This window comes from Triticum aestivum, chromosome 1B (assembly GCF_018294505.1).
Source record: "Triticum aestivum cultivar Chinese Spring chromosome 1B, IWGSC CS RefSeq v2.1, whole genome shotgun sequence".
Lineage (NCBI taxonomy): Eukaryota > Viridiplantae > Streptophyta > Magnoliopsida > Poales > Poaceae > Triticum > Triticum aestivum.
The window spans coordinates 114286444-114306108 of record NC_057795.1 but is presented as its reverse complement, the minus strand read 5'-3'; positions in this window follow the sequence as shown (position 1 = coordinate 114306108).

Below are 19665 nucleotides of genomic sequence, written 5' to 3'. Positions count from 1 at the left end.
GTTCAGAGCAGGTTATCAACATGCTACAGGAACTTATAATAGCAAAATAAGGCATGGCATGAATCTACTCAAAGCATAGATCAAAAGTCCCTTACTGACCATAAGCCAAAAAGGATCAGAAAATATGATGGCACCCATGTCAACATAGCAAGTCTTTATTAACAGTTCCAGACTTATTAAAGTTTCAGGACATGGCAAAAACAGATTCATGTTGGCATGTTAACAAGCGTGTTTAACTCAAAATAAAACATATCATGGCAGGAGCTTAATTCAAGAAGCAAGTAGGCATGATGAAGAGCATGTTCATGTGCAAAACTACCTCATAGCATAATTGCATAAATATACACATGAAAGACAAAACAACAATATGATGTAAAATGACATGTTCATGAACTTGCTCAAATGCAGAAACTAATGCCACCACTGGATTGGTGGGATTTTTCTACCCCCAAAAACATATATAATATGTTGGGGTTGCTGTAGAAAAATCACCACGAGTGCAATAAGTTAAAACCTGCCCTAAACGGAAACCTCAGCATATGCCAAATCTGGCATGTTCCGAATTGGAATAAAACAGAAGTCATGCGGGGAAAACTAGGTGCACCCAAGCTGTACCGAGCTGTTAGACTGACTGGTAGGGCCGTGGTCCACGTGGCTGGGTGTGTGGATGACAGTGGGACCAAGGCGTCATAGTCACAGTGAAAATAAAAGCCACCACTAAAAAAACGTGGAACCTGGGACTCGAACCCAACATAAAAACAAAACATGTGGAAGTGATCTACAAGAGATGCTTAACAAAAGAGGAACACTGAGATACGGCTAAATCACATCATAACAGGTTCAAACAAGCATGGTGAAAGTGCAAAAAATATCAGGTTGGACATGGCATAAACAGCATCACGAAGCAATGTTCAGAGCAGGTTATCAACATGCTACAGGAACTTATAATAGCAAAATAAGGCATGGCATGAACCTACTCAAAGCATAGATCAAAAGTCCCTTACTGACCATAAGCCAAAAAGGATCATAAAATATGATGGCACCCATGTGAACATAGCAAGTTTTTATTAACAGTTCTAGACTTAGTGAAGTTTCAGGACATGGCAAAAACAGATTCATGTTGGCATGTTAACAAGCGTGTTTAACTCAAAATAAAACATATCATGGCAGGAGCTTAATTCCAGAAGCAAGTAGGCATGATGAAGAGCATGTTCATGTGCAAAACTACCTCATAGTATAATTGCATAAATATACACATGAAAGACAAAACAGCAACATGATGTAAAATGACATGTTCATGAACTTGCTCAAATGCAGAAACTAATGCCACCACTGTATTGGTGGGATTTTTCTACCCCAAAAACATATATAATATGTTGGGGTTGCTGTAGAAAAATCATCACGAGTGCAATAAGTTAAAACCTGCCCTAAACGGAAACCTCAGCATATGCCAAATCTGGCATGTTCCGAATTGGAATAAAACAGAAGTCATGCGGGGAAAACTAGGTGCACCCAAGCTGTACCGAGCCGTTAGACTGACTGGTAGGGCCGTGGTCCATGTGGCTGGGTGTGTGGATGACAGTGGGACCAAGGCGTCATAGTCACAGTGAAAATAAAAGCCACCACTAAAAAACGTGGAACCTCGGACTCGAACCCAAGTCTCCTAGGTAGGAAAGAGGCAGGCTAACCAGTGCGCTAGAGGGAGGTGTGTGTACCCAGAGAGGCGCCTGGCTCCTTTTGAACCAGGGCCAGAAGGTCGAGCCTTTGGTGTTGGCAACACAGAAATCACCGGCGCCTGCGTTGACGAGCGAGAAGGCGATGGCTTGCAATGCAGAGCAGCAGCGGGCCTGCGGGAAGTGCAAGGGAGTGCGGTTGTAGGGGTGCGCGAGCAAACGCTTGAGCACGAGCTCGCAGAACGCAAGCGGCGTGTGCACGTGCAGCAGCAAAACATGCGCAACTAAAACTACAGAGATCGACAGAGCACCGAGAGCACGGGAAAGATTGAATCGAAGCAGCGCCTACGGTGATCTATTGACGACAGGAAGGAGCAGGGAGGAAGTTGGGAATACCTCCTTACCCTAGGACAAGAAGACGATGACGGAGACGAGCCTGCGGCGATGCGGACGAGCTCTGAACCTGGCGGGGCTGCTGTCCGCGAAGCAGGGGAGGAAGAGGACGACAGGGAAGTAGCCGGACTTGGCGTCTTCTGCCTTGGTTCACAGCAGGAAGAAGACGATGTCGATCACCCAGAGCATTTGGAGGGAGGCGGGGCGCTGCTGGCGGATCCTACGCCGGGGACGAGCTCCAGCTTGCCTCGGCCATGATGCGGGCGACGGCTATGGGGCACGAGCGAGGACTTACCGGGCGGCGGCGAAGGAAGGAGAGGAGGGGATCGGTTGAGGGGAGACCCTAGGGCACCGGGGACAACTTTATAGGGGTCTAAGGACGAGCTCCGGCCGTCAAATCATCTGGCGTGCCGACGTGTCTCCTCTGTATGTCTTGCCGTACAGGAGGACGATGCAACTGTCGCTTGCAGGCTAAAGGGCTGCAGGAGGGCTGCTGGGCCGCGGATGGACTGCTTGCTACTGGGCTGCGCTGCTGCTGGTGCTCTCTCTCTCTCCCTCTGGCTCTTTCCCATTCCTTTGAACAGTAATAAAAGAGCGAAAAGCACAGAAGGATTGGGGGGTTTGTGAGAGATATGAAAATATCCTCAAGATTCTGGAATTATTCTCAATTTGATAAAATTGAGTTGGGTATTTTTTAGAGGTAGAAAAATACAACAAGTTTGAATATAGTTCAAACTTGGAGCATTTTTGAACCTAACCAACACAACTTCAAATGAGCTGTAATTTGGCAGAGAGGCTAGGTACATGGTGTTAGAATATTGGGGAAAAGATGAACATTTATGGCGGAGGCAAAGTGGCACTCACAAAGAATGGAAGGAAAAGGGAAGGAAGGAGAAGTGATTGTGCAATGGTTTGAAAGGGGGGGGGGGGTTAGAAGGGTCATGCCCATGATGCTCATGGCAACAACATGAATGACAAAATGCAACATGGCAAGCACTAAGCTATGCTTGATATGACCAAGATGCAACATGAGATGGCATGATATGATATGCATGAAATGAATAAAATGCAAAACAAAAGACAAAACCCAACCACGGAGGGAATAACATATCACATAGCCGAAAATGGCAAGAGTTGGAGATACAAAGATGGAAAGTTACATCCGAGGTGTTACACTCGTTGATCAACAGATAGTCATGGTTTCCTGACTATGGACATTGGATGTCATTGATAACGGGATCACATCATTAGGAGAATGATGTGATGGACAAGACCCAATCCTAAGCATAGCACAAGATCGTGTAGTTCATTTTGCTAGAGCTTTTCCAATGTCAAGTATCTCTTCCTTAGACCATGAGATCGTGTAACTCCCGGATACCGTAGGAGTGCTTTGGGTGTACCAAACGTCACAACGTAACTGGGTGACTATAAAGGTGCACTACAGGTATCTCCGAAAGTGTCTGTTGGGTTGACACGGATCAAGACTGGGATTTGTCACTCCGTATGACGGAGAGGTATCTCTGGGCCCACTCGGTAATGCATCATCATAATGAGCTCAAAGTGACCAAGTGTCTGGTCACGGGATCATGCATTACGGTATGAGTAAAGTGACTTGCCGGTAACGAGATTGAACGAGGTATTGGGATACCGATGATCGAATCTCGGGCAAGTAACGTACCGATTGACAAAGGGAATTGTATACGGGGTTGCTTAAATCCTCGACATCGTGGTTCATCCGATGAGATCATCGAGGAGCATGTGGGAGCCAACATGGGTATCCAGATCCCGCTGTTGGTTATTGGCCGGAGAGCCGTCTCGGTCATGTCTACATGTCTCCCGAACCCGTAGGGTCTACACACTTAAGGTTCGGTGACGCTAGGGTTGTATGAATATGAGTATGCAGCAAACCGAAAGTTGTCCGGAGTCCCGGATGAGATCCCGGACGTCACAAGGAGTTCCAGAATGGTCTGGAGGTAAAGAAGTATATATGGGAAGTCGAGTTTCGGCCATCGGGAAAGTTTCGGGGGTCACCGGTATTGTACCGGGACCACCGGAAGGGTCCCGGGGGTCCACCGGGTGGGGCCACCCATCCCGAAGGGCCCCATGGGCTGAAGTGGGAGGAGAACCAGCCCCTGGTGGGCTGGTGCGCCCCCCTGGCCCCTCCTCTGCGCCTAGGGTTGGGAACCCTAGGGGAGGGGGTGCCTCCACTTGCCTTGGGGGGCACTCCACCCCCCTGGCCGCCGCCCCCCTTGGGAGATCCCATCTCCAGGGCTGGCGCCCCCCTGGGGTCCCTATATAAAGAGGGGGGGAGGGCAGCCGCACCCTGACATCTGGCGGCTCCCCCCTTGCTACACCTCCTCCTCCTGTAGTCGCTTGGCGAAGCCCTGCCGGAACCCTGCTGCATCCACCACCACGCTGTCGTGCTGCTGGATCTTCATCAACCTCTCCTTCCCCCTTGCTGGATCAAGAAGGAGGAGACTTCACGCTGACCGTACGTGTGTTGAACGCGGAGGTGCCGTCCGTTCGGCGCTAGGATCTCCGGTGATTTGGATCACGACGAGTACGACTCCCTCAACCCCGTTCTCTAGAACGCTTTCGCTCGCGATCTACAAGGGAATGTAGATGTACTCCTCTCTCTCGTTGCTAGATGAACTCATAGATTGATCTTGGTGAACGTAGGAATTTTTTTATTTTATGCAACGTTCCCCAACATCCTCCCCCTCCAATTCAGCATCCTTCCATGGCTATGGGGGCGCCTCCCCCACTTGGGCCTTGGCGGCCCAAGTTGCCTTCCACCAGTTGGCCTTTTTAGACCTGTTGATATTAAATTAAATACATAAGTGTTCTAAATATTTTCAGACCTTTTTATATATAATTTAACAGCCCCGAAAATATTTTCACCTATATATTATTTATCAATAATACCCGGTATTACCCTATACTCTCCGAAACCCTTCCAGCAATGCTTTCGGATCCTCTCGAAACTGTTCTGAATATTAATGAAACAATTTGTCGGGGGAATGACCCTTGGGTAATATCAAGGATACCAATAAGAATTTCCAAACTTCTATATGGCTCGGTGCCCTCATAGCCGGCTCCACCTGCTGGAGGCCGCCTGGGAGCGCCGCCCAAGACGAACCGGCAGCCGGCAGCCGGCTGGGTCAGCACCTTTCAAATCCAACCGTACCAGGTACAGGGAAAAGATGTCTCCCACATCATAGAGAACGTGGCTACTGTGCCACCAGTACCGCTGACCGAGGCGACTGACTCCCAGACGGCCCGACACTATAGACGCACCGTGCCAACCACCACATGACGCCATCGCATAGATGCTACAATGACAAGCAGCCGGCGGGACCCATGCTACTTGTGAGCTGCGTTGGGATTTCCTCGAAGAGGATAGGATGATGCAATATAGTATAGATAAGTATTTCCCTTAGTTATGAAACCAAGGTTATCAATACAGTAGGAGAACCAAAGCAACACTATATAAACAACACCTGCACACAAACAACAAATACTTGCAACCCAACACGTAGAGGGGTTGGCAATCCCTCAACTGTTATGAGCAAGATTAAATTGTATAGTTTTTGATAGATAGATTGAACAAAAATACAAAATAAAATAAAGAAAAGAAAATTGCAGCAAGGTATTTTTAGTTTTAATATATGATAAAAGATAGACCTGGGGGCCATAGTTTTCACTAAAGGCTTCTCTTGAGAAAATAGTGGGTAAACAAATTACTATTTGGCAACTGATAGAAAAGAAAATAATTATGACAATATCCAAGTCAATGATCATACACTACTGCAGGATGATGCTAACGCGACACTGCAATCAGAGACCCTTTGGCGAAACTGTGTGCGATGCACTATCACAAACAGTGATGTAGAATAACCATAAAAAAGGATGCAAAATTTTGCGATGAAGGATACATCAAACATGGTTCATCTTTTAGTTGCATGTGCGATGAGGGGCATACGGTTCAGTTCAATAAACTGTTTGCGATGAGGCAAAACAAAAGAAATGGGCAGCCAGATGAAGGCATGTGTGATATACAACATACAGTTCACTCGGATAAACTGTTTGTGATGAGGCGGAACAATAGAAACAGGTAGCCAGATGAAGGTGTGTGCGATATATGGCATATAGTTCACTCGGACGAACTATTTGTGTTGAGCCAAGAGAACATAAATGGTTCAACTTAACAAGATGTGTGTGATATGCGACAAACAGGTCTGTAGTCGGAAATGTGTGGGAAGACCGATAACAACAGAGATGATTCTTGTTAACAAGCCATGTGTGTTGTGAGCAAACGATTGCTGGTATACAATTGTCAGTGACTGATGAAATCATCACCGACGGGTTCCATTGTTTAGTCTGTGTGTGATGTGATTTTCTCTGTCTATAGAGCATCAACATATATACTTAAGAAGACAGCATTGCAGAACTAAATTAAGCATACAATTACACAAGTGACTACAAACAGAATATTTCCAGACACCAAAGTAAGCAATTACATGCATACTAAACTAGGAGAAACGAGGATCTAATCATCTACTTATTGTTGCGATGATGCTTGCCATTGCTCTGCTTCTAGCTGGATCCTTTGCCGTTTTGGGGAAGGAGGCACTTCCTCATGTCAAAGATCCGCCTGTACATGTCGTAGCTCTTGTACGCCTCCTTGGCCGCATGCAAGATGTGAGCTTTGTCGAGTTTCTCCGTCCAGGCCGAGTGCCAGGCACGCTTGTCCTTGTTGTAGGAATCTTTCATGTTTCAGTAGTAGGGGTCGATGATGGCCTCAGAGAGGTGAACCAGTGAGTACTTCTCATGCTCCTTGCTGCCCTAGATCAAATATTGGCCCTGGATGTCGACAATATTCTGGCAGGCGATGCCCTAATTCCTAAGCACCTTTACATTGTTGGTGATGTCCACCATAGCGAACATGTAGTGGGGGCTATTGAAAAACCTGGCGAAATGCTCGCAAGGCCTTGTGGCTAGGCAGTAGTGGTAGACGAGGACGTGGTTACGCACGCACATCTGGGCGATGGTGGCCTTGGACGAGACCCATCACGAGTGCAGGTGTACTCGATGTCCAACCCGACCACCTTGTACTTCTCCTTGGCAAGAAACAACTCCATGATGTGGATGGGGTGCTCCACCCAGACCGGGTTGTTGGTGTACACCATTAAGAGCTCCACGAGACTTTTGTAGGTGTCCACCATGGTATGCATGGTAAACTGCTGCTCGTCGTTGGCAGCCGCTCGGAGCGCCATTGGAGCCGCGCAGGATATCCTCTAATAATTTGTCATGGTGGGTGTGCTTCTTGAAATGTTGGGGTGCGATCGAAAGGTTGAGGAGACACAAGGGTTAAATGACCGCTATAATAACTGGGGGCCAGCCGGCCTGTAATCGTCATGTCTTGTCACAACATTCATAGCGGAGGATTCCAGTGCACGCTTGACAACACCGCACCGCATGCATTTTGTTTGACCACGTGTGGGCTTGAAGAGGTGCCAAATGTATCGTCGGTGAGCCTGTTCCCGCGCTACCACGCAAGCTTCCCGCCCAGCTAGTTTGGCCACATGTCGGCTAGAAGAGGGACAAATCGTGGGCGTTTATTGGCAAAAAAATTGTAAAACAAAGTGTGTGGAATGACTTCGATCATAAGATTACCCGTGGGTGATGAGGTCAAAGTTACACAAAAGGGTGATGATGGACACTTGAGTGCGATAACTAATTCTTCGCTCTACAGGGCACACGGTTGAAGAAACCAACTATGTGCAATAATGTTGAAGGTCACAGTCGAGTTAGCTATACAGATTGTGTGCTATGAGATCCAAGGTAAACAGATTCGAGAATGGTTAATAAAATCTAAGACATTGCATATTAAGGTCAAAATAGTGCTACCAATATACGAGTCTCATACGATGCCATTTCAACGATTGTACCACAAAAGCTCGAAATATTACAAGGTTCAAATTCCAGAGTTATATGGCTCAAATTCGAAGATTGCAAGGTTCAAACTAATATTAGAAATGAAATTCAGCTCATCAGCTGCAAACACTCACGCTGATCCGCTGAACATGGATATCAGACAGGTTCAAACTAATATTACCACTTCTAAGTCTGGTTTCGAAACCTCATAATTTTGGCAAAGGGATCAGCCACTGAGAAGTCATGTATGGGGTTGACACGATGACTTTCGATTACTCTGTCATTTGAAGTTCCAAAATAAAATTCAGTATTTTTGGAGCCCATTCCATTCTACCACAGTGCCGACGCTGATCAACAAACCATTCATTTTTGTGAAATAAATGTAGGGAAAACCTCATTACCTTCAGCACCCTTGCTCTGACAAGAAAGAAGCTGGCGAATATAATCTCCGGTAATGTCCCTCGATAGGAGTTCAAAGTAATTTCTGAGAGATGCAGATCTAGGCAGTCGACGTGATTGTTATATTTTATCACAATGTCCACCACCGGGCCTAATCTTATCTGCAAAAGAAGAAAACATGTTAGTGCCTACATGCAGTTTTGAACACTACTACAGGCCTATTATTTGTATTGCAGGATTTGTAAAATGCACGAACATGCCATCTTCAATCTGACATGATTAACATGGGCATTTGATTACAATCTAGAAAAATGTAGCCTTCTTCACAAGAGGTTGGAATGAATGAACAGTTCCCTAAGAAAACTAGTACAGATGAATTCAAAGGAGAAATGCTTATGGATTGTAACCATATGGATCAAGCAACCAATATGTGTGTGTGGGGGGGGGACATGTATGTACTGAAATCCTCCAAAAGAATCCTTCAGAAATCGTAGTACATTTTCATTGTAAACTTGGAAAAAGGTGTCACGAATTGAACACCCTTATGGTTAACATTTAACAGGAAAGGAACATCACCTCGATATATAGCTTCTCCATGCACGGAAAGAATCTCAAGAAACTAGAACTTCTCCAGGTTGGGGCCGATAGATTCTAGTGCCAAGACCTTCACTGTGCGCAGTTTCGGGGTCAAGCTTGTCGGAATCATTTTCTGGATGACAGACGGACATACATCTTCAAAATTACATAATGTTAATTTGTAGAAGGAGAGGTAGACGGCGGCTGTTGTACCTGAATGGGTGTGGATCCAATAACAAGTTCGGAGTATTTGTTAGACGAGTAACCCACCACTGTCAATTTCGGCGTAGAAATGACATTGATTCTTGTTGGACCTTCTTGATCAACTACAAGTAATCTCTCAAGTGCAGGTTTGTCCTCAGTGACCATACTGTGGTACACATCTTATGATGTCTTCTTGCCGCACCAACAACACACATAAATAGTCCAGAGAGTCATGGAGGTGATGTGGAAGCTACTCAACCCATTGATCGCCTGAAGACGAAGGTACTCGAGTGTAGTACAGCCACGGAGCAGGCATTCCATGTAACCATTTGGGAGGCAGAAGATGACGAGCTCGAGGTGCTCCAGTGATGGTAGAATAAGAGTGGGAGCGTCATTAAGGGGGGATAGCAGTTCCTGAACTTGGCGACGCGCAGCGTGGGCGCGAGGCGGAGCGTGAACGTTGGCAGCAAGTGCATATGCCCATCATCAAAAGTGAGATCCTTGAGCTGATCTAGGGCGGGGGATCAGAACAAGTCATCAATCTTGGCTCGGTCCTTGCCATTGGAACAAAACTTGCTTATTCTAAGGCCTCTGGTTGGGCCAAGGTGACTGCCGAGGATCTTGGAGAACACATCCAAGCTTTTGCGATAGCCATGGCAGAGCTCGTGGATGTCGATGAGGTCGAGAGGGGTGGAGTTCCATAGGGGGCGCCACCGCCGGGAAAGGACGCTTGTCCGCGCCCCATATTTGATTGGGAGGAGGGAGATGATGAGTGTCAGCATATCATCGGGGAGGCTGCTGATGAAGTCTAGGCCTGCTGGAGTCGCTTGCGGTTCTTGCTCGCCCCGCCTCCGCTTGTTGGCAGCCCCGTTCTCCACCTCCGGAGTCTCCTTGTCAGCGGCGTTTTCTGATAGAAGTGGGAGTACAGCGAATATTTAGTTAAAATAGGGCAATAGAACAGTGTATTGATAACTAGAAGTTATTAGATAGGAATATCGTAAGAAAATGGAATAACAATTGGTTGCTTAAATACTACACAATTCATTTGATATTACTTGATAAGTCAACATGCAGATACTTGAAAAGAAAACTTACTTCGAACAAAGTCTGGACAGATGATATCATTGGGGAAGTTAGCGTATATCTCATGACCAGGCTCTTATATGTACAATGCAATTTTAGTGCTAGCTTTTAGTACATAAATCTTAGAAATTTCTTTCCAAAGGCCAGTGCCAAAATAGGAGTCACCACGTTCATCAAGTCTTATAGTAGCAACGATTGTAAATCCATGGTTTGTGTTCAGTATGACATCCCCGCAGTCTTGATTTATGTAAAGGGAAAGATTGTGCACTACAGATTCTGTTGCATAGCAAGGGACGCGTTGCAGAAAATGGTAGGATTGTTAAACAAAATATGGTAACATGCAAATATGGGCCCAAATTGAAAGAACTGTACATCAACTAAAATCGAAGGACAAAAATCTATAATTAAACAGATAGGGTAAACATGATGTCATGGAAATATGAGAGTAACCGAAAGAACAATACATCATTAATTTGCCTAATATAAAAAAGAAGAGGGGAAAATCCCCTTTGATGTATATGATCCATGTGGCACCTTTTATCCAAATGTAGAAATATTTAGTATATGTTCAGGAAAGTAGGCCATGCCAACCGATTTAGGATGAGATTGAACAAGCCGCGCGCATCCTCAAATCATCTGGTACGGTGAGATGGAATGTCTGGCGGAGGCCGCAAAGTCCTGATGTTTCTGCACACTGTACACTCTATGGATGAAAGAAAACCCTCAAATCATCTCGAATAAAAATGAATTCACGACGATTTTGGCCAGGTGATTAAAGGAGGCAGATGAACTGGGATAAGAGATGAGATAATATCTCATTAAATTAGTTACCTTGTTGTCCATGAGAAAGAACCCCCAGTACGGCAGATTCCCCAACCGAGCGGAGATGGGTCGACCGCGAGCAGCAGCGCGAAAGTTGATGGCGATAGGCGGCGATAAGCGGAAGTGGCAAAATGCGGTGGGGTTTGCCGGCAGCCTGGCGGCGGTGGGAGACGTCGAGCTAAGTGGTTACCGCCGTGATAGTCGGTGCCATGCACAGACGCGAAGGAGCTTGTGCAGGTGTGAATGGGGACCGGAGGGGGTGGTGGGTGGGGTGAGGGTTTTTGTGATGTGGGGATGGTGAGGGTTTTCTTTTTTTCTTTTTTGAATTGGGTGGTGAGGGTTTTCTGTCCCACAAAGAATTTCGGAGGCAATGGTTTGCTAGAGCCAACCGTGTCTGTTTGACGCAACTAGCAAAGTGAAAGTCATTGCACATGGTTCCAATTTTGGGAACCATGTATGATTGACGTACTATCTTCGTCCTGATTTATTGGTCCCCTTTGTAATTTGCACCAAATTTTGACCAAATATTTAACTAAGAAATGTTTATTCATGTCACAAAAAATTATATCATTGAACACTATGTTCAAATACGCATCCAATGATATAATTTTTGTCGACCTACACTAACATTTTGTCAGTTAAATCTTTGGTCAAAATTTAACACAAATTACAAAGGGGACCAATAAACGAGGACGGAGGTAGATTCCATCAATCAAACTGATTGCACCCATATCCCACAGTTAGACATAAGTAAACATAGGTAAACATACTCAGACATAGATAATAAGCGTACACGTACACAAGCATAGTTCAATCATAAGTACATAGTTCAACCATCATTAAGCATACTCAAGCATACATAGTTCGATCCCACATCTCATCTCAGATGTCGTCACAATCCTGAAGCCAGGTACTCGGCGTACGCGTCGTGCACCACCCTGCGAGAATACTTCTGCTTGAAGGAGCCAACAGCCCGTCCTCTTGCATGTGCCAAAACACTTTCATACGCGTCATGAAGCTTGTGGTTGCAAAATGGGCCTCGATAGCCGCCATCCCAGGTCCTAATATGCCTGTTATGCATTCCCGCATAAAGCTCCCTCGGGATTTGCCTCTTGTACCTCCTTTGGACATCTTCGTCATCGCTGTCCGCATCGTCAGACAACACCTATACAAATAGTAAAACAAACTTGGCATCAATTCAATGTTTACATGTCGTGAAGTAGGATTAGGAATTTATGGCTATTTTTTATACATATCCAGAGATTATGGTTCGATTTTTAAGCACAGTCGTCTATGTACAGACCAATCTTGAAGAAAATAATGGCACAAACATATATGTAGGTCATTCAAAATCAATTGTCAAGTCCTGGCTAGGAATTATTAACACGAACACTAACCCTAGTCGAATTACTAGCAGAAATCATTTGCACAGATGAAACAACTAATCACTTATCACTTGTACCATTCAAACAATCAATACACTACACGGGTCTCACTAAACTTACTCACAATTCATGCATTGTGAGAACATAACCATAGGATTTCTATTCCAAAAAGGGGGAGGCAGGAGTAACTAGAGAAACCCTAGGATCTATTTGACACATAAATGGGTACAAATGACTAACCAGTTGTCCGTCGTCGTTGGAGTCGTCGCCGGGGTCATCACTAGAGTCGGTGTGGAACTCGAACTCTGCCTCCGGCTGTGGAAGCTCGACGCCGTCGATGATGTCAGGGTGCAGCGATAACTCATCGGCGGTGACGGCAACCTCTGTCTCCATCTCCACGTCGTGCTCCGGTGCTTCAGCAGCCCCTACGTCGCCACTCCCTCCGATGGGGTGCTTCGGCTACATCCTCATACACTGACGGCTTTTAGGATTGAGAGCGGCGTCGAGGGTGCCATCGAAGAGAGAGGATTGTGTGTGTGGCGAGGATGGGGGGTGTGGCCGCTCGGGCGCACCATTAATATAGAGTAGTGGGAGAGAGGTGGGCGGCGGTCAAACCGCTGGCTCGCCTCCCGGTGAGCCTTCACACCGGACTGCTGGCATGCCTACCATCGTTTCATACAGCTACTCGCACGCCTCCCGATGACACTGCACAGCAAGCATGCCTCCGTCAATTCACACACCACCACGCACGCCTCTCGATCTGCCTGCATGGCGGACTGCTCGCATGCGTCCCGTCAACTCACGCCTGCTCGCACGGCACATGGGTCACGTGGCGGCACGTATATTGTTTTTCTATTTGGATGATTAATGCTGCCGCTTTATTGCTTAACCGAAGCATGAAACGTATCCATTGTTGGTCTAACGCTCACGGTTCGAATAAATAATCCATTTGGGATATTGGTTCCCAATTATTAATAATCTCCCGTTTGTAATTAGATAAAGATTACATCAAAACTGGTCTCAAATTTGACAAAAAAGTACAATGCCACTTTGTATTGGTGTCTATATGACAACATGATAAGTTCCATGAACTTCAAATAAGTTTTGGATGTACTAGAATTTAAAAATCAAGATTCTCAATGTTTCAAATTTCTTGGATGGGGAGTAAACATGCACCCAGTGAGACACATGTGTTTTTGCAATCCATTTAGGTGCATAGTAACGTCTGCATGTAGCTCAAATTTGATTTTTGCACATTATACCCGTAGAAAATCAATCAATGTACTAAAACGTCTTAATGACCTCTGTTTTTTGCAATTGAAACGTCCCTCCTTTGGTAACATATGTTCACCGCGGGATAAATTAACATGCATCATAGTTGTGTGGATTCGTGGTGTGTGGGTGGGTGTGTGTGTGTGTCTGCGGGTGGCGGTGGCTCGCAGTACACTACGAGTTGTGAGCCACAGTGTGGGTTGGCCGTTTTGTTAGGCAGGTGCCACATTAGAGTCGTGAATTCATTATTTAAAACATTACACAACCCTTTCATACATAAATGTTTTGGCCACATGCAGTCGATGGTTGTCCTACACGACACTCGATACTCGTGTGTGACGCTTTCTGTGGGCTGGCGAGGTCGTCGTCCATCACTTTGACGAACAACCGGCAGTGAGGTTAATTTGACCAGCAAGGTAGAATCTTTTTTGTTTGTGTTATGGTGGGAGTATATATATATAGTACGCATCGAAGAGGTGGGAGGGGACTAGCATATATACTATACGTACGCGTCCGTGAACAAGTACACCTCACTCAGTGTCGGGACTTTTCGATTTCCGAGGCACGTGCCACATCAAAGTTGTGAAATTGGCTATTCAAACATCACACAACACCTCTTTGGGCCCCATGCATGCAGGCGGTGGTTATCCTAGCTAGGACACTCATGTGTGACACTTTCATCTGTGGGCCCACAAGGCCATCGTCGATGCATGCATCACATTGACCTACATCAGGAGAGGTTAATTAATTTCACCATCAAGGAGGATTCTTTTTGGGTTGTATTACGGTAGGAGCATATAGTATGTGTCGAAGAGGGGGAAGGGGACCATCATATGTAGTACACTTCATGAACCTCGCTCCGTGTGAGGGGTTTACGGTTTTTGAGGCATGTGGCACATCAAAGTTGTGCATTTTGGGTATTCAACATATGTTTGGCCCACATGCAGAGCGATGGTGGTTGTCCTCTCGCACCCACTTAAGCGGTTATCAGCGATATCAAGGCTTTCCATCTGTGGGCCCACTTGGTCCATCACCACTTTTTGCCTGACAACGAGAGAGGTTAATTTGACTTAGGAGGGGATTTTTTTGTAATATGGTATATATAGGTCATGCTCTGGGATGACATGATACAGTTTGAACACACACACATGCATGTGTACACATGAATCCCTCCCATCGAGTCGAAGTGGCTAGTACAACGACACATCATGAACCGATCTCGCTATGTGTGGGGACTGTATGATTTTTGACACACGTGCCACATCAATGTTGTGAAATGGTATTCAAACATGCATGCATGCATCACCTCCATACATATGCATGTAGTGGTTGTCTTCAAACAGTACACTCCCTCGTGTGATTATTGGCGACAAGCCTATATATTCGTGGGCCCGCGTGGACATCCATGATCACCTTGACCGACAACAAGATAGGTTACCATGGCGGATTCTTCCTTTGGTTCGTGTTATCGTAGTATAGGTCATGGTGAGATTCAGACCTAATTAAGTTTGAGCGCATATACTATGCACACATGCATGCATGAATCCCCGTCGTCGGCTTGAAGTGTGGAGCGACATACATATGCATCGTCAACCTAACCCTCACTCATTAGACAAGTCGGATGACGCAACAGACATGGTTCACTCAAACTAACTATGTGCCACGCCGGTGCCCCTGTCACGCACATCCGCACAGTACATTGGGCTCCATGAGGCTTCCCCTGTCAAAAATATCTACCCGCCTGCAGCTTTTTTCTGTTTGATAACACACAGTTATTATGTTTCGACTGTGTGTGATGTTTCTTGTTCCCAATCCCACCTACATCCCTTGAAAATATCTGCCCGCCTCGAGGGTTTTTATGTTTCATAACACACGGTTGTTATCTCCAGACTGTGTGCGATGCACCATCATCAAAATTTTCAATAGCCCCGGCATTTCACTCCCGCCTTTGACTCTCGCGTAGTAAAATTTTCAGTACCCGTGTCATTTCCTCAAACACACCCCCGCTCCCCTCCACACACGCACACGAAAACCTCCTCGGGCGCGCGCGCGCGCACACACGCTCCCTCGCTCGAAACCCTAGCTAGGTCCCCGCCGTTGCTGCCGCCGCCGCAAGGCCTCCATTGTCAACATCTGCTGGTTTGCCCATGCAGCTTACCTACCGATCTCCATACCCATGCCATATTGAGTTTCTTAGATGACGCCTGCCAAACGCCGCCTTTCCCATAGACCCGCATCCCCATCCCCACCCCCACTCCAGAGTGTCGCAGCCTAAGCCCGGCTACGCTTTCCGTGGAGCTCGAGGAGCGACTAGCCCAAAAGAGGTGTATTGAGGTCTCTTCGCCCGACGTCGCCGAGGAAGCTGACGACTATTACTGGCAGCATGCACTCAATCAACGGGCTAGAGTATGCGGGTATGTCGCGGACGCCGGCTATGGCATCGAGGTCGTCAACAGCGACGGCCTAAGGCGGGCTATGTCACAGGTTAAGTGGCCCAACCCCAACCCCTCGGGTTCAGCCGCCGTTGATCTCATCCATGGCCCTGCCACTGATCTTGTCTGGCTCGCTATCAAGAATTTTCCATCCTACATCGCCATTGAGCCTCTTTTGTCATTTCTGAAGGACACATTCTGCAACGCTGGCTTGGGATCCACAGCTTCCAAGTCAGACCTCATCAATGGCGACCACGAGGAGGGCACCCTCTCCGGCTCTTCCAATGGGAAAGAGCCCATCTGCTCTTCCAAGGGGAAAGAGCCCATCTACGACATCAGGGAGGGCACCCTACAACCGTGCTTTTCCAAGGGGAAGGAGCCCATCTACGACAACATGGAGCGCATCCAGGGTCCGTGCTCTTCCCACGGGAACGAGCCATCTGTGACAAGTGAGAAAACTCAGGATTTTTTTTGCCGTGCCTCTTCACAGGGGGAAACCCATGATTTCTTTTGTCGAGTCCCTTTTATAGTGTAGTGAGAATATGTCCAGTTTTAATTTCTATATTTGGTTGTTTTCAGTATGCCTTGTTTATTTCAGTTGTTCACAATGTGATGCTCTATATGTGCAATTATTTACTATGCAGAACATTTCATCGATCCAGTTTTAAACATACCAATAGGAATGCATATATTTGCTTGCTGTTAAGCCTGTTATAGCTAGCATATGCCTTTTTTAAAGTTTTTTGATTGTTCAGTTGTTTGTAGTTAGCATATGTCTAGTTTCAAATGCTATCTTTGGTTGTTCGTAGTATGCCTTGTTTATTCCAGTTATTCACAACATGATGTTCTATATGTGCAAGTATGAAGTGTGAAGTTCAATTTCTTCAATACCAGTTTCAACAATACACTATGAATTACTACATTTGGTTGCTGCATCTTGTAGTTAACACGCCTTTCCATTTTTATTTAACAATAACCAGTGTACTTAGACCGGCACAATACTAGTTTGAATGACTATGTTTGCTCATTGTTAAATGTTAGGCCTGTTGCAGTTACCACACCTTTCCACTTGTTTTGCTTTACTAGCGTGCTTAAACCTTCACACTGAAGCTATCTTTTCGAGATTATTTTATCTGCCATGGATAATTTTGGTTGATGTTTAGCCTGTTGTGCTTAACATGCCTCTCGATGTACCTACACAGGGCAATTTTGGGAACGACTGCCATTTTCCATCGAGGTTAGTTTCATCCCATGGCTTATATATACTCACTGTTCAGGATATCAGTAGCTGGTTCCATATAGGTTGGGGCTGGTAAGGGACTAATCGGTGAATTGGACTTTTAACTGAATATATCTGTAACCCATTTATCGTTATGTTAACTAGGGCCATATGTAATATATTTGAGGCTACATAGCAATATGCACTGTACTTAATGTCTAAATATGCAATCCTAGGCTACATAGCAATAAGGAAGGGTGTTACCTTAATGTTCTGATGATGTCTAGATATACATAGAAGAGCAGCAGCAACAACAACAACAACAACACATCCCTGTTTGGATACTCAACTTAGCTAGAGGTTAGAGTTAGCTTCTAGCCCATGACTAACCCTAAACTAACTCCATCCAAAAAGGTGTTTGGATGACAGGGTTAGATTGGCAATAAATGCACTAGAAGAACTAGCTCCAATTAGCACCTCTTGGGTTGGATAGGTTTTTTTGGTGGGTTAGATGCAACTGGATCAAACTAGCCCTCATGTTTGGATATACTTCAGGGCTATTTGAGCCAGAACTAGCTCAAACTAACTCTAACCCATGGATACAACAATACTTAATCAGCCGATAATTTGTTAGAATGCAATAAACTCCTTCCGGCCCATAATATAAGATATTAATTCATCTAATATGTGAGTATATTGGATGTTATAAGATATTATAAAAGAGTAGTGTACTACATCATTGTGCAATTGCTGTTTAGCTTCTAATATTAACTTGGTGCTTTTAGGTACACTAGTAACTGTGCCCGTGCGTTGCAACGGGGAAATAAAATACTCGCACACTTCTAGCTATTCATCCGTGTGGTCACTTCTACTCTTTTCCCCACCATAAATGGTGGTCATGTTTTTTATTCATGCTGTTGTCACTTCTACTTTTCGCCCCACCGTAAATAATAGTCACATTTTTTATTTACGACGAACATTATCAATCCCAAGATGACAAGTTTGATCATCACACTTCAACACATCGCTTTCAAGAGCCCCTCGCTACACCGAATTGTAATTTCATGGACTCGTAATGATGGTGGGAGCTACGGAGCAAACACTGCCATGATCAATTGAGGGCAGCGTTCTTACAACGCCAGTTATAGAAATGGGCTGACAAGGATGGTTGGACGCTCATGGACCACAACATTGAGCACCTTACCGGCGGCGCCCTGGACAAAAGGGATAAAGCAGTCTCAGGAGACTAAGCTAGGCACATTATGAGCAAGCATGCGCATGTGTGTGCCTACACACAGATCACACACATTTATGTTGTTTTCGTGTGAAACTGTCAAGAGCAGGGAGCTGGGTAGAGATCATATTGTAGATTAAATATAGTCTTTTTTGAGGTGGTACAAAAATTGTGTCTATTGGAGTTAGAATAGCCAAAAATGGTAATTTTTATCTCTAGTGTAAGATTTTGGCACCATAGTTCAGTGGTCTGTCAATGGTAGCTACTGAATGCAATTTTGGACAAGAATTGCATTCAATAGCTACCATTCTTGTCTGAAATAACATACTCACCACACTTTTTTCCTACCTAATTCAAGAAGCTCCTGGAAGACATACGCTCTGCAGACTCCATGAACCAATTGTGCATTTAGACGCAGAAATCATTAAAGAGATGAGATTCCATTGGATATACTGCCAAATTCTTAAAGCACTGCAATTTCTTTGGCAAACTCCTTGATTTCTTCATTGTTCTACCTTCCCTAATTGCTCACAATCCCCAAACCCCAATCAATATCAAGCCATAAAAATGGAGATGATGAATATAGTTTGATGCGCTAGTCACTGACACTTTACTCTTAGTTATGCTGAATATAGAGATGATGAACACAGCGACACTTGGACAATGAGCAACATCTCCTAAGAAGGCAAAAATGAACCTCAGAATGCAAGGCCTTGTGATCTGCAGCAGACCACTACTGCTGCCTTCTACACCATCAATCCTAGGTGAACAAACAAAGCAGTCGTTATGACGAATCTGCACTAACTGAGAGAAAGGAATGAGAACACAAATGAGAGGAATGGGAAAAGATAAACCGGTGTCTCCAAGACTGCCGACCACACAAACTGTGCAATTTAGAATAAGAAATTAGGATTGCTTTAATCTGGATCCTTTGTTCTAATCTAACTTCAGATATTGCAAGAGAGAAGCATTGACATTTTGCATGTAAGAAAAATGCTCCTACAAATCCTTTGCATCCCAACTATCATGTCTACTT